General features: G+C 45.3%; 1 protein-coding gene and 1 non-coding gene across 2 annotated transcripts in view; both read left to right on the plus strand.

The window, feature by feature from the left end:
* The window catches only part of OOEP (oocyte expressed protein), a 29,677-nt gene that overhangs the window by 865 nt on the left and 15,548 nt on the right, over window positions 1-13,264 (plus strand). The window lies entirely within an intron of this gene.
* LOC123573265 (small nucleolar RNA U13) lies at window positions 513-613 on the plus strand. Its single transcript, XR_006697991.2, has one exon. It is a non-coding gene; the product is annotated as a small nucleolar RNA U13 (small nucleolar RNA).

A 13,264-nucleotide genomic window follows, 5' to 3' on the forward strand; every position in this document is an offset into this window, starting at 1 on the left:
TATCCTCGCTAGGTAAGCAGCGTTTTGATATATTTAAGCTTATTTTAGTTTAGTTTTTTAAATGGTTGTAATCCACAAAATTAAAAAATTTTTTTATTTAAATAGAGACGGGGGGTTCCCAGGATGTTGCCCAGGCTGGTCTCGAACTCCTGGACTCAAGTGATCCTCCCACCTCCACCTCCCATAGTGCTGGGGTTACAGGCCTGAGCCACTGCGCTCAGCTCACAAAATGTATTTAATGGCCCACAGCTTAAAGATCGAGGCGGGCGGATCACAAGGTCAGGAGATCGAAACCACAGTGAAACCCCGTCTCTACTAAAAATTACAAAAAATTAGCCGGGCGCGGTTGTGGGCGCCTGTAGTCCCAGCTACTCGGGAGGCTGAGGCAGGAGAATGGTGTGAACCCGGGAGGCGGAGCTTGCAGTGAGCCGAGATCGCGCCACTGCACTCCAACCTGGGCTGGGCGACAGAGCGAGACTCCGTCTCAAAAAAAAAAAAAGATCACTGACTTGATCCTTTTGGAAGTCATAAGTGTGATTGGGTTTTCATGCCCTTGTGTCAAACGTGTCTCCCTCAAACCGTGTTACAAAGTGGGCACACTACCTGCCTGACGTGAAAAATAAAGAGAAAAAGATCGCTGGCTTGAGAGACATTAATTGCTCTACACAGTCTTCTGGATGTTTGCTATAGTTTTTTTTGTTTTATTTTGTTTTGTTTTTGACCTCTGTCGCCTAAGCTGGAGTGCAGTGGTGCCATCACTGCTCACTGTAGATTCAACCTGTTGGACTCAAGCAATACTCCCACCACAGCCCCCCGAATAGTTAGGACTACAGGTGTGTGCCACCACGCCAGGCTAATTTTTTTGTAAAGACAAGACCTCCCTATGTTGCCCAGGCTGGTATCCAACTTCTCCTGCCTTGGCCTCACACAGTTCAGGGATTACAGGCATGAGCCATAGTTCCTGGCCTGCCATAATTTTAGAGCTAAGGAAATAAATTGAATAGATTCCTGAAGTATTACCGTCAGTGCAGCCTGGTTCTGTGGCCGGACATACTACTCCAGGGCTTCAGGCCAGCTGCAAGTGCACTCCTTTGATTAGGGGCTTTGAATTATCTGAACAAATTTCAGTTTAGGCCAGGAGGGATAGCTCATACCTGTAATCTCAACACTTTAGGAGGCCTGGGCGGAGGATCTCTTGAGTCCCAAGGTTCAACACCAGTCTGGGTAACATAGTGAGTCCCTGCCGGGTGTGGTGGTACAGGCTGTAGTTCCAGCTACTCAGGAGGCTGAGCTGGGAGGATCACTTGAGCCAGGGAGATTGAGGCTACAGTGAGCCGAAATGCCGAAATGGTGTCACTGCACTCCAGTATGGGCAACAGAGTAGAGACCCTATCTCAAAAAAAAAAAAAAAAAAAATTTTTTTTAGTTCAATCATCCATCAAACACAGTGGACACCAGGCCAGCGTGGTGTGGCTCATGTCTGTAATCCCAGCACCTTGGGAAGGTGAGGTAGGCAGATCACTTGAGGTCAGGAGCTCGCGACCAGCCTGGCCAACATGGTGAAACCCCATCTCTAATAAAAATGCAAAAAATATTGACTGGGCGCAGTGGCTCATGCCTATACTCCCAGCATTTTGGGAGGCTGCGGCGGGCAGATCACAAGGTCAAGAGATCAAGACCATCCTGGCCAACATGGTGAAACTCCATCTCTATTAAAATTACAAAAATTAGCTGGGCGTGGGGGCATGCGCCTGTAGTCCCAGCTACTTGGGAGGCTGAGGCAGGAGAATTGCTTGAACCCAGGAGGCGGAGGTTGCAGTGAGCCGAGATCATGCCACTGCACTCCAGCCTGGCGACAGAGTGAAACTCTACCTCAAAAAATAAATAAATAATACAAAAAAATAATTAGCCAGGCATGGTGGTGGGTGCCTTGTAATCCCAGCTACTTGGGAGGCTGAGGCAGAAGAATTGCTTGTACCTGGGAGGCGGAAGTTGCAGTGAGCTGAGATCGCGCCACTGCACTCCAGCCTAGGTGACAGAATGAGACTGTCAGAAAAAAAAACAAACCTAACAACCCACAGTGGACACCTATTTTAATGCTATTTCAATCACAGTGCCTCAGATTGAAAAAAGAAAGTACAAGACCTGGTCCATCCTGAGTTGAATGGGTTAACTCATATTCAATTAACTATATTAGCTCTTAATGCCATCATCTCTGGAGAAATATGAATAAAACGCTATTACCTACGAAAAGGTCGGGCGGGGTGGCTCACACCTGTAATCCCAGCACTTTGGGAGGCCCAGGCGGGCAGAGCATGAGGTCAAGAAATCGAGACTATCCTGGCCAACACAGTGAAACCCCATCTCTACTAAAAATACAAAAATTACCTGGGTGTGGTGGTGTGCACCTGTAGTCCCAGCTACTTGAGAGGCTGAGGCAGGAGAATTGCTTGAACCCAGAAGGCAGAGTTGCAATGAGCCGAGATTGTGCCACTGCGACAGAGCGAGACTCCATCTCAAAAAAAAAAGAAAAAAAAGGATTACCTAGGAAATAGGCCAGACGCTGTGGCTCACGCCTGTGATCTCAGCACCTTGGGAGGTTGAGGTGGGTGGATCACCCGAGGTCAGGAGTTCAAGACCAGCCTGACCAACATGGTGAAACCCCATCTCTACTTAATACAAAAAATTAGCCAGGCATGGTGGCACATGCCTGTAATCCCAGCTACGTGAGAGGAGAATTGCTTGAACCTGGGAGGCAAAAGTTAGCAGTGAGCCAAGATTGCGCCATTGCGCTCCAGCCTGGGCAACAAGAGCGAAATTCCATCTCAAAGAAAAAAAAAAAAAGATAAAAAACATTAAATAAATGTTAGGCATTTAATCTCCATTCTCTAATCTTTAATCTGAAATGGGTAGTATTAACAATCTTTAGAAAGGAATTTTATTTTTTATTTTTTATTTTTTATTTTTATTTTTTTTTGAGACGGAGTCTCGCTCTGTCACCCAGGCTGGAGTACAGTGGCCGGATCTCAGCTCACTGCAAGCTCTGTCTCCCAGGTTTATGCCATTCTCCTGCCTCAGCCTCCCGAGTAGCTGGGACTACAGGCGCCCGCCACCTCGCCCGGCTAGTTTTTTTGTGTTTTGTAGTAGAGACGGGGTTTCACCGTGTTAGCCAGGATGGTCTCGATCTCCTGACCTCGTGATCCGCCCGTCTCGGCCTCCCAAAGTGCTGGGATTACAGGCTTGAGCCACTGCGCCCGGCCAGAAAGGAATTTTGTTGGATTCAACTTGCTGGGATTTTGTTGAGGATTTTTGCATCTATGTTAGTCAGAAATATTGGTCTGTACTTTTCTTGTAATGTCTTTGATTGGTTTTAGTATTAGGGTAATGCTGGCCTCATAGAATCTCTTCCAGAAAGCAGAAGCAGAGGGATACTTCCTAACTCATTCTATGAGGCCAAAATTATCCTAACACTGAGAGTGAACCTTCATGTAAACTAGGAACTTTCAACAGCCAGGAAGGAGATACCCATCAAAGACAATAACCATGACTCATAAACAATGGCTTCCAGTGCTTTGAAGAAACCTCAGGTGCTTGTCACCGACCTGTGTTCCTTAACTAAGAAATGGGAATATGTGGGCTAAGAAATAGTTTCTCTTCATAAACAATTAACGCTTAAGAAAACCTCTCCTTTTCATGGGGCCTCAGAGGCAATCAGCTGCTTCAAGATGAAGCTGAATGTCTCCTTCCCAGCCTCTGGCTGCCAGAATCTCTTTGAAGTGGATGAAGATTGCACACATCATACTCTTTCTGAGAAGCTATAACGACAGATGTTGATGCTGATGCTCTAGGTGAAGAATGGAAGGGTTATATGGTCAGAATCAGTGTTGGGGACAACTGATGAGGCTTCCTCATGAAGCAGGGTATTTTGACCGAAGACTGTGTCCGCCTGCTACTGAATAAGGGGTATTCCTGTCCTCCAAGGAGAACTGAAGAAAGAATGCACAAATCTGTTCAAGGTTGTATTGTGGATGCCAGTCTGAGTATTCTTAACTCAGTTATAGTTAAAGAGAGAGAGAGAAGGCTAATCCTGAACTGCCTGATAATATATGCTGCCTCATTCCCTGGGACCCAAAAGAGCAAGCAGAATCCAAAAACTTCAATTTCTCTAAAAAGATGATGTCCACCAATATGTTATAAGAAAGCTCTTTGTTATAACAAAGGTGAGACACATAGGGCCAAAGCACCCAAGACTCAGTGTCTTGTTACTCCTCATGTCCCACAACACAAACACCTGGCTTATTGCTCTGAAGAAACAACCTACTAAAAAAAAAAATAAGGAAGAGGCCACAGAATATGCTAAACTTTTGGACAAGAGAATAAAGGAAGCCAAAGAAAAACACCAGGAACAAATTGCCAAGAGACACAGACTATCCTCTCTGAGAGCTTCTACTTCTGAGTCCAGTCAAAAATAAGAGTTTTGGCCAAGTGCAGTGGCTGACGCCTGTAATCCCAGCCTTTGGGAGACCAAGGCAGGTGGATCACCTGAGGTCAGGAGTTCGAGACCAGCCTGGCCAACATGGTGAAACTCCCTCTCTACTAAAAACACCAAAAAAAAAAAAAAAAAAAAAATTAGCTGGGCATGGTGGTGCATGCCTGTAGTCCCAGCTACTTGAGAGTCTGAGGCAGGAGAATCACCTGAACCCAGGAGGCGGAGGTTGCAGTGACCCGAGATCGCACCATCACACTCCAACCTGGGCGACAAGAATGAAACTCCGTCTCAAAAAAAAAAGAGTTTTTGGGTAACAGGGTAACAAATAAGATCAAACCTCGTAAAAACAAAACAAAAAAGCAAAATAACCAATAAAGTAGAGTAACTATTTACATAGTATTAGATATTACAGGTAATCCAGAGATGATTTACAGTATAAGGGAAGCTCTGCTTTTACATGAAGAATTTGAGCAACCCTGGGATTAAGTATCTTTGGAGTCTGGGACCAATACCCCCAGAATCTCGAGAGGACAATACTTGCTGTGAACCTAAAATTGTTCTAAAAGATAAGTCTAAAAAAGGAATTTTGTGTCTGTCAAGCTTTTCATTTTTGTTTTGTTTTTAATTGGATCAGCTATTTCCTTGAGTTTGGGCAGTGGATTAGTAAATAACTTTTTTTTTATTTTTTATTTTTCTGTCAGCCAGTCTGGAGTGCAGTGGTGGGATCTGGGCTCAGCACAATCTCCACCTCCTGGATTCAAGTGATTCTCCTGCCTCAGCCTCCTGAGCTGCTGGAACCACAGGCGCGCCACCACACCGGCTAATTTTTGTATTTTTACTAGAGAGGGGGTTTCACTGTGCCGACCAGCCTGGTCTCTAACTCGTGGCCCCAAGTGATCTGCGCCCGCGGATTTAACATTTTGATACTGTGTTCTCACGTGGTGAGGAAAGATATCTAAAACGGTAATTCCAGGTAACACGAATATTTTTAGTTCTGTGTTTTAAATTTTTCACAACATAGAGCAAAATGAGTTGCTTTTTTAGACCTGTGACAGCCTAAGCCTAAGCCTTTTGCGATAAAAAGCAGTGGAATCTCTTATCCTAAATCCCAGCTTGGTCTAGCACCTAGAAAAGCATTCACTAAGCAAGTAGAAATTGGATATGACTGCGGGGCTTTCAAGTTCCATCTACCACCTACTTTTCCCCACCAGACACGCAAAAAAAAAAAAAAAAAAAAAAAAAAAAAAAAAAAGGATGAAAAGGAGGAGTTCACGCCCAATTTTGACCTGAAGGCAGAACATTTCCACCAGCTTGCATTTTTGCCTCGGGTGTGACCTGAGGGAGTTGACCGCCAGTTCCCGAGTACAGCGGGGACTTCTGCTCCTGGGGTAGAAGCTGAATCAGTCGCCCCAGGTCCTCGATGCCATTTCCCTCCGGCAAGCCTCAGTCTCAGAAGGGGAGCCCTGGCCTTTCTCCTCCGCCTGCCGGGCGGTTTCTTCTGATCCTCCGGCTTCCTCAAAGCTCCCGGGTCTGCATTGGGGCTAAGTGGCCTGCCTTCTCCACGTAGCTCCCCTGGATAGCTACGCGCCAGAGGCACCGCCCCAGGTTCCAGGTCGCGTCATGACTTTCCTTAGCATTTGCACCGCTGCGGGATCCCTGAGTGAGTACCCCAATGTGGGTGTGGCGCAGCTAGGAGAAGGAATGGTCCCTCTACCCTCCGAGAACTTACTCCTCCGACTCCGCCGGGCAAGGAGCCACTTTGCCACAAGGAGGCAGCAAACACCGCACCCTTGGCTCTCGGAGCAGCAGGTGCTGATTTTGGAAAATCTCCTTAGGTTTTCACTTATCACCTGGGCTAGAGAATGTGGCACTGTCTTATATTGGACACCTACAACCTGCCAGACTCATTTAATTCTTAGGAAACTCCTGTGAGATGGATGTGGGTATCCCCATTTCACGATGAAGAAACTGAAGTCAGAGGAGCCCAGTACTTGGGAACCGAAGTGGAGGTGATGCCAAAGCTGAGCATTTTCTGTTCTGCCACTTTGCCTCTCAGGAGCCCATGGGTGCACTTCCCAGGAGGAAGGGGATTCCAGCCTCCAGCTGCCATCCCTTTTTCAAGGAAAAAAGCCATGGTTACTGGCATTAGGATAGATAACTTTGGCTTTAAGGTGATTTTACAATTAACGTTCACTGTATACATTTGGAAAAATAAAAATATTACCCAGAGATAAATTTAGTCCTTCTGAGTTTTCTTATAGGCAAACTTTTGAGATTCTACTAGATATTCAATTTTGCACTCTTGACTTTTCCCCTTAAATTTTATAAAATAAACATTTCCTATGTTGTTAGACATATAATTTTTTGTTATACATTCTTCACTTTTTATAATTTGTATTTTCATTTCACTTTGGGGGAGGGTGAGGCATAAGGATTTTTTTTTTCTCACTAAAAGAAGTTTTAATTCCATTTTTGTCAGGCCCAGTGCAGTGGCTCACGCCTGTAATCCCAGCACTTTGGGAGGCCGAGACAGGCGGATCACCTGAGGTCAGGAGTTCGAGACCAGCCTGGCCAACATGGCAAAATCCTGTCTCTACTAAAAATACAAAAATTAGCTTGGTGTGGTGCCGCATGCTGTTGTCCCAGCTAATCGCATGGCTGAGGCACGAGAATCACTGGAACACGGGAGGCGGAAGTTGCAGGTGAGCTCAGACTGTGCTACTGCACTCCAGCATGAGCAACAGAGCAAGACCCTGTCTCAAAATAAGTAAAATAAAATAAAATAAAATTCTAATGTTATCAGAACTATCATCGTTCCCTTATGGTGGCAGCCTTTGGAGCCATGATTTGGAAGGGTCTGTTTTTACCCTCAAATTATATAAACATTAATACAAAAAATTAGCTGGGTGTGGTGGCACGTGCCTGTAGTCCCAGCTACTCAGGAGGCTGAGGCAGAGAATCATTTGAACCCAGGAGGTGGAGGTTGCAGTGAGCCAAGACCATGCCATTACACTCCAGCCTGGGAGACAGTGGGAGATTCCGTCTCAATCAATTAATCAATAGGTTAAATAAATAATTATATAAACATGAATACTCACATTAATCCAGCACTGCTTTTATTTTTATATTTATTTTGTTTTTGAGACAGAGTTTTGCTCTTGTCACTCAGGCTGGAGTGCAGTGGTGCTATCTCGGCTCACTGCAACCTCCGCCTACCATGTTCAAGCGATTCTCCTACCTCGGCCTCCGGAGTAGCTGGGATTACAGGCAACTGCCACCACACCTGGCTGATTTTTTTTGTTGTACTTTTGTTAGAGACAGGGTTTCACCATGTTGGCCACGCTGGTCTCAAACTCCTGACCTCAAGTTATCCATCCACCTCGGCCTCCCAAAATACTGGGATTGTAGGTATGAGCCACCATGCCTGGTGGCTGATATTTTTGCTTTCTTAATAGTTATAAAGTTTTGAATTTTGATGGGCTCCGACTTACTAATTTTTAAAATCAGTTTTGCTTTTTACGTTCTATGTTGTTAAATATATATGTGTGTGTGTGTGTGTGTGTAGCTATCTTTAAGCCATGAGCATGAAGGTTTACTTTTCTGTTTCTGTTTTCTGTTAAGAGTTTTGGTTTTAGCCCTTTCATTGAGCTCTGCCGTTTTTGTTTTGTTTTTTTTTTTTTTTTGAGACGGAATTTTACTCTTTACTCGTCGCCCAGGCTGGAGTGCAACGGTGCGATCTTGGCTCACTGCAACTTCCGCCTCCCGGGTTCAAGTGATTCTCCTGCCTCAGCCTCCCGAGTAGCTGGGATTACAGGCGCTTGCCACCATGCCTGGCAAATTTTTAATAGAGATAGGATTTCACCACGTTGGCCATGCTGGTCTTGAACTCATGACCTCAGGTGATCCACCCGCCTTGGCCTCCCAAAGTGCTGGGATTACAGGCGTGAGCCATCGCACCTGGCTGCAGTTCTTTTTTGAGTTAATTTTTATGTCTTGAGGTAAGGGTCTAAATTCATCTTCTGAGTCTTCTAGTCCATGAATGAAATAACTCTCCATTTATTTACATCTTTAATTCTTTTATCAATGTTTTGTAGTTTTCAAGTTATATACTTATTAAACTTGTAAAAGTATTTAGATTTTGTGTATATTGATTTTGTATTCTGCAACCTTACTGAACTCATTCTATTTGTTTGTTTTTTGGTGGATTCCTTAGGATTTCCTACATAGAAGAGCATGTTGCTGGCCCAGTGTGGTGGCTCATGCCTGTAATCCCAGCACTTTGGGAGGCCAAGGCAGGCAGATCACCTGAGGTGGGGAGTTCGATACCAGCCTGACCAACATGGAGAAACCCTGTCTCCACTAAAAATACAGAATTAGTCGGGTGTGGTGGCACATGCCTGTAATCCCTGCTACTCAGGCGACTGAGGCAGGAGAATCGCTTGAACCTGGGAGGCAGAGGTTGCAGTGAGCCAAGATCATGCCGTTGCACTCCAGCCTGGGCAACAAGAGCAAACCTCTGTCTCAGAAAAAAAAAAAAAAAGAAAAGCATGTTGTTGGTATTCTTTAGTATGCGTGGCTTCTATTTCTTGCCTGATTGCACTGGCTAGAACCTTCAGTACAATATTGAATAAAAGTGAAAGTGGCCATCTTTGCCTTCTTCCTGATCTTTCAGGGGAAGGAATTCAGTCTTTTTACCATTAAGTATCATATGTAATGTTAGCTGTGGGCTTTTTGAAAATAGCTTTTGGCGGAGCACAGTGGCTCACACCCGTAATCCCAGCACTTTGGGAGACTGAGGTGGGTGGATCACGAGGTCAGGAGTTCGAGACCAGCCTGGCCAACATGGTGAAACCCCATCTCCACTAAAAATACAAAACATTAGCCAGGCGTGGTGGCAGGCACCTGTAATCCCAGCTACTTAGGAGGATGAGGCAGGAGAATCGCTTGAACTCGGAATGCGGAGGTTGCAGTGAGCCAAAACCGCGCCACTGAACTCCAGCCTGGTCAATAAAGCGAGACTCCACTCCACCTCAAAAAAAAAAATAACAGAAAGAAACAAAGAAAAAGAAAATAGCTTTTATTTAGGCTGGGGAAGAGACTTTGTATTCCTAGAAGTAGGTGTTGATTTTGTAAAATGCATTTGCTGCATCTCTTGAAATGTTCATGTAGTTTTTGTCCTTTATTCTATTAATATGGCATATTAATTGACTTTTTATTTAATCAAGCCATGCATTCCTGGGATAAATCCCCTTGCTCATGATATATAATTTTTGTTTTAATAATGCTGAATTGGCCGGGCGCGGTGGCTCAAGCCTGTAATCCCAGCACTTTGGGAGGCCGAGACGGGCGGATCACGAGGTCAGGAGATCGAGACCATCCTGGCTAACACGGTGAAACCCCCGTCTCTATTAAGAAATACAAAAAAAACTAGCCGGGCGAGGTGGCGGGCGCCTGTAGTCCCAGCTACTCGGGAGGCTGAGGCCGGAGAATGGCGTGAACCCGGGAGGCGGAGCTTGCAGTGAGCTGAGATCCGGCCACTGCACTCCAGCCTGGGTGACAGAGCAAGACTCCGTCTCAAAAAAAAAAAAAAAAAAAAAAAAAAAAAATAATAATAATAATAATAATAATGCTGAATTCCATTTGCTTTTTTTTTTTTTTTTTTTTTTTTTTGAGACACAGTCTCGCTCTGTCGCCCAGGCTAGAGTGCAGTGGTGCGATCTCGGCTCAATGCAAGCTCTGCCTCCTGGGTTCACGCCATTATTCTGCCTCAGCCTCCCGAGTAGCTGGAACTACAGGCACCCACCACCACACCCGGCTAATTTTTTTTGTATTTTTAGTAGAGACGGGGTTTTACCATGTTAGCCAGGATGGTCTCAATCTCCTGACCTCGTGATTCGCCAGCCTCAGCCTCCCACAATGCTGAGATTACAGGCATGAGCCACCGCGCCTGGCCTCCATTTGCCTTTTTTAAGACAGGTTTGAGGCTGGGCATGGTGGCTACACCTGTAATCCCAGCACTTTGGGAGGCCGAGGAGAGTGGATCACCTGAGGTCAGGAGTTCGAGAGCAGCCTAGCCAACATGATAAAACCCTGTCTCTACTAAAAATACAAAAATTAGCCAGGCGCGGTAGCACGTGCCTGTAATCCCAGCTACTCAGGAGGCTGAGACAGGAGAATCGCTTGAACCCGGGAGGCAGAGGTTGCAGTGAGCCGAGATTGAGCCACCGCACTTCACTCTAGGTGACAGAGTAAGACTCCGTCTCAAAAAAAAAAAAAGACAGGTTTGTTTGTCTTGTTGCCAAGGCTGGGAGGCTGAGGCAGGCTGATCACTTGAGCCCACGAGTTCAAGTGATGGAGGGCAGTGGCACAATCATGGCTCAACACCTGGAACTCCTGGGCTCAAGTGATCCTCCCACCTAGGCCTCCTGAAGTGCTGAGATTGCAAAAAAGCCACCATACCCAAGTTTGCTCATTTTTTTATTTAAGATTTTTGCATTTTTATTAATCAGGAATATTGGTCTGTAGTGTTTCTTTTCTTGTGATGACTTTGATTATGGTATTAAGGTGATGCTGACATAATGAATGGGAAGTGTTCTCTCATCTATTTTTTGGAAGAGTTTGAAAGATTGGCATTAGTTCTCCTTTAAATACTTGGTTGGATTCATCAGTAAAACCATCTGGGCTTGAGGGAAATGTTGTCATTACTAATTCAATCTCTTATGACAGGTTTATTCAGATTTTCTATTTATTCTGAGTAGTTTATGTTTTTCTAGGAACTTATTCATTCCATCTAGGTTATCTAATTTATGTCATATAGTTGTTCATATCTGTAAGGTCAGTAAGGTGAGTAATAATGTCCTCCATTCATTCATTTATGTTTTATTTTTACTATATTTATTTATTTAGAGACAGGGTCTCACTCTTGCCTGGGCTGGAGTGCACTGTCATGATTTTGGCTCACTGCAGCCTTGACCTCCTTGGCTCAAGTGATCCTCCTGCCTCAGTCTCCCAAGTAGCTAGGATTACAGGCATGTGCCACCACACCTGGCTAATTGTTGTATTTTTTGTAGAGATAAGGTTTCATTATGTTGCCCAGGCTGGTCTTGAATTCCTGGGCTCAAGTGATCTGCCTACCTCAGCCTCCCAAAGTGTGATTACAGGTGTGACCCACTGCACCGGACTCTCACATTCATTTCTGATCTGAGTAATTTGAGTCTTTCCTTGGTTATTCTGTCTAAAGGCTTGTCAGTTTTATCTTTTTAAAGAACCCAGTTTTTATTTTTCTCTATTTTCTAAATAATTTTTACTCTAATCTTTATTACTTCCTTCTTGCACTGACTGCATTGATTTTATTTTATTTTAAGAATGAGTCTCGCTCTGTCACCCAGGCTGGAATGTGGTGGCACAATCTCAGCTCACTGCAACCTGTGCCTCCCAGGTTCAAGTGATTCTCCTGCCTCAGCCTTCTGAGCAGCTGTGACTACAGGCGTGCACCACCACACCCAGTTAATTTTGTATTTTTAGTAGAGAGAGGGTTTCATCATGTTGACCAAGCTGGTCTCAAACTCCTGACCTCAAGTGATCCACCCACCTCATCCTCCCAAAGTGCTGGGATTACAGGTGTGAGCCACTGTGCCCGGCCCCTGCATTGATTTTAGTTTGTTCTTCCTTCCTGGTCATTTTCCCTGTTGTTAGCCCACACTAAATAAGACTATGTCTCCTGGCTCCTGGATGATTTTGTCAACTACTTGATCAAGAAACTAGAAGCAGTTTCTACAATTCCCTTAGTGTTACCGGCCCTAAGAAATCTTTTAGGTGACCTGCTTGTATAGATGGTTTCTTCTACTTCAGATTTACAGCCAGGTGTGGTGGCTCACACCTATAATCCCAGCACTTTGGGAGGCCCAGGTGGGCAGATCTCTTGAGGCCAGGAGTTGAGACCAACTTGGCCAACAGGGGGAAACCCCTTCTTTATTTAAAAAAATACAAAAATCAGACATGCATGGTCACTCATGCCTGTAGTTCCAGTTACTTGGAAGGCTAAGCATGGGAGGTGGAGGCTGCAGTGAGCTGAGATTGTGCCACTGCACCCAATCCTGGGTGACAGAGTCAGATCCTGTCTCAAAAAAAAAAAAAAGTTAAAAACCACTGAGCATATTGGCTCACCACACTTTGGGAGGCTGAGGCAGGAGGATTGCTTGAGGCCGGGAGTTCAAGCCCAGCCTGGGCAACATAGTGAGATGCCATCTCTATAAAAACAAAAACTAGCAGGGCATGGTGGTACATGCCTGTAGCCCTAGCTACAACAAACAAACATAGTAGGCTGGGTGTGGTGGCTCATGCCTATAATCTTCACACTTTGGAAGGCCAGGGCAGGAGGATCACTTGAGCCCAGGAGTTCGAGACCAGTCTGGACAACATGGTGAGACCAGCTCTCTACAAAAAAGTTAAAAATTAGCCAGGTGTGGCTGGGCACGGCTCATGCCTGTAATCCCAGCACTTTGGGAGGCTGAGGCAGGTGGATCACTAGGTCAGGAGTTCGAGACCAGCCTGGCCAATATAGCAAAACCCCATCTCTACTGAAAATACAGAAATTAGCTGGGCATGGTGGCGTGTGCCTGTAATCCCAGCTACTTGGGAGGCTGAGGCAGGAGAATCACTTGAACCCGGGAGGCAGAGGTTTTGGTGAGCTGAGATCACGCCACTACATTCCAGCCTGGGCAACAGAGCGAGACTCTAGCTCAAAAAAAAAAAAAAAAAAAAAAGAAATTAGCC

The sequence above is a fragment of the Macaca fascicularis genome, chromosome 4, assembly GCF_037993035.2.
Source record: "Macaca fascicularis isolate 582-1 chromosome 4, T2T-MFA8v1.1".
In the NCBI taxonomy this organism is placed as follows: domain Eukaryota; kingdom Metazoa; phylum Chordata; class Mammalia; order Primates; family Cercopithecidae; genus Macaca; species Macaca fascicularis.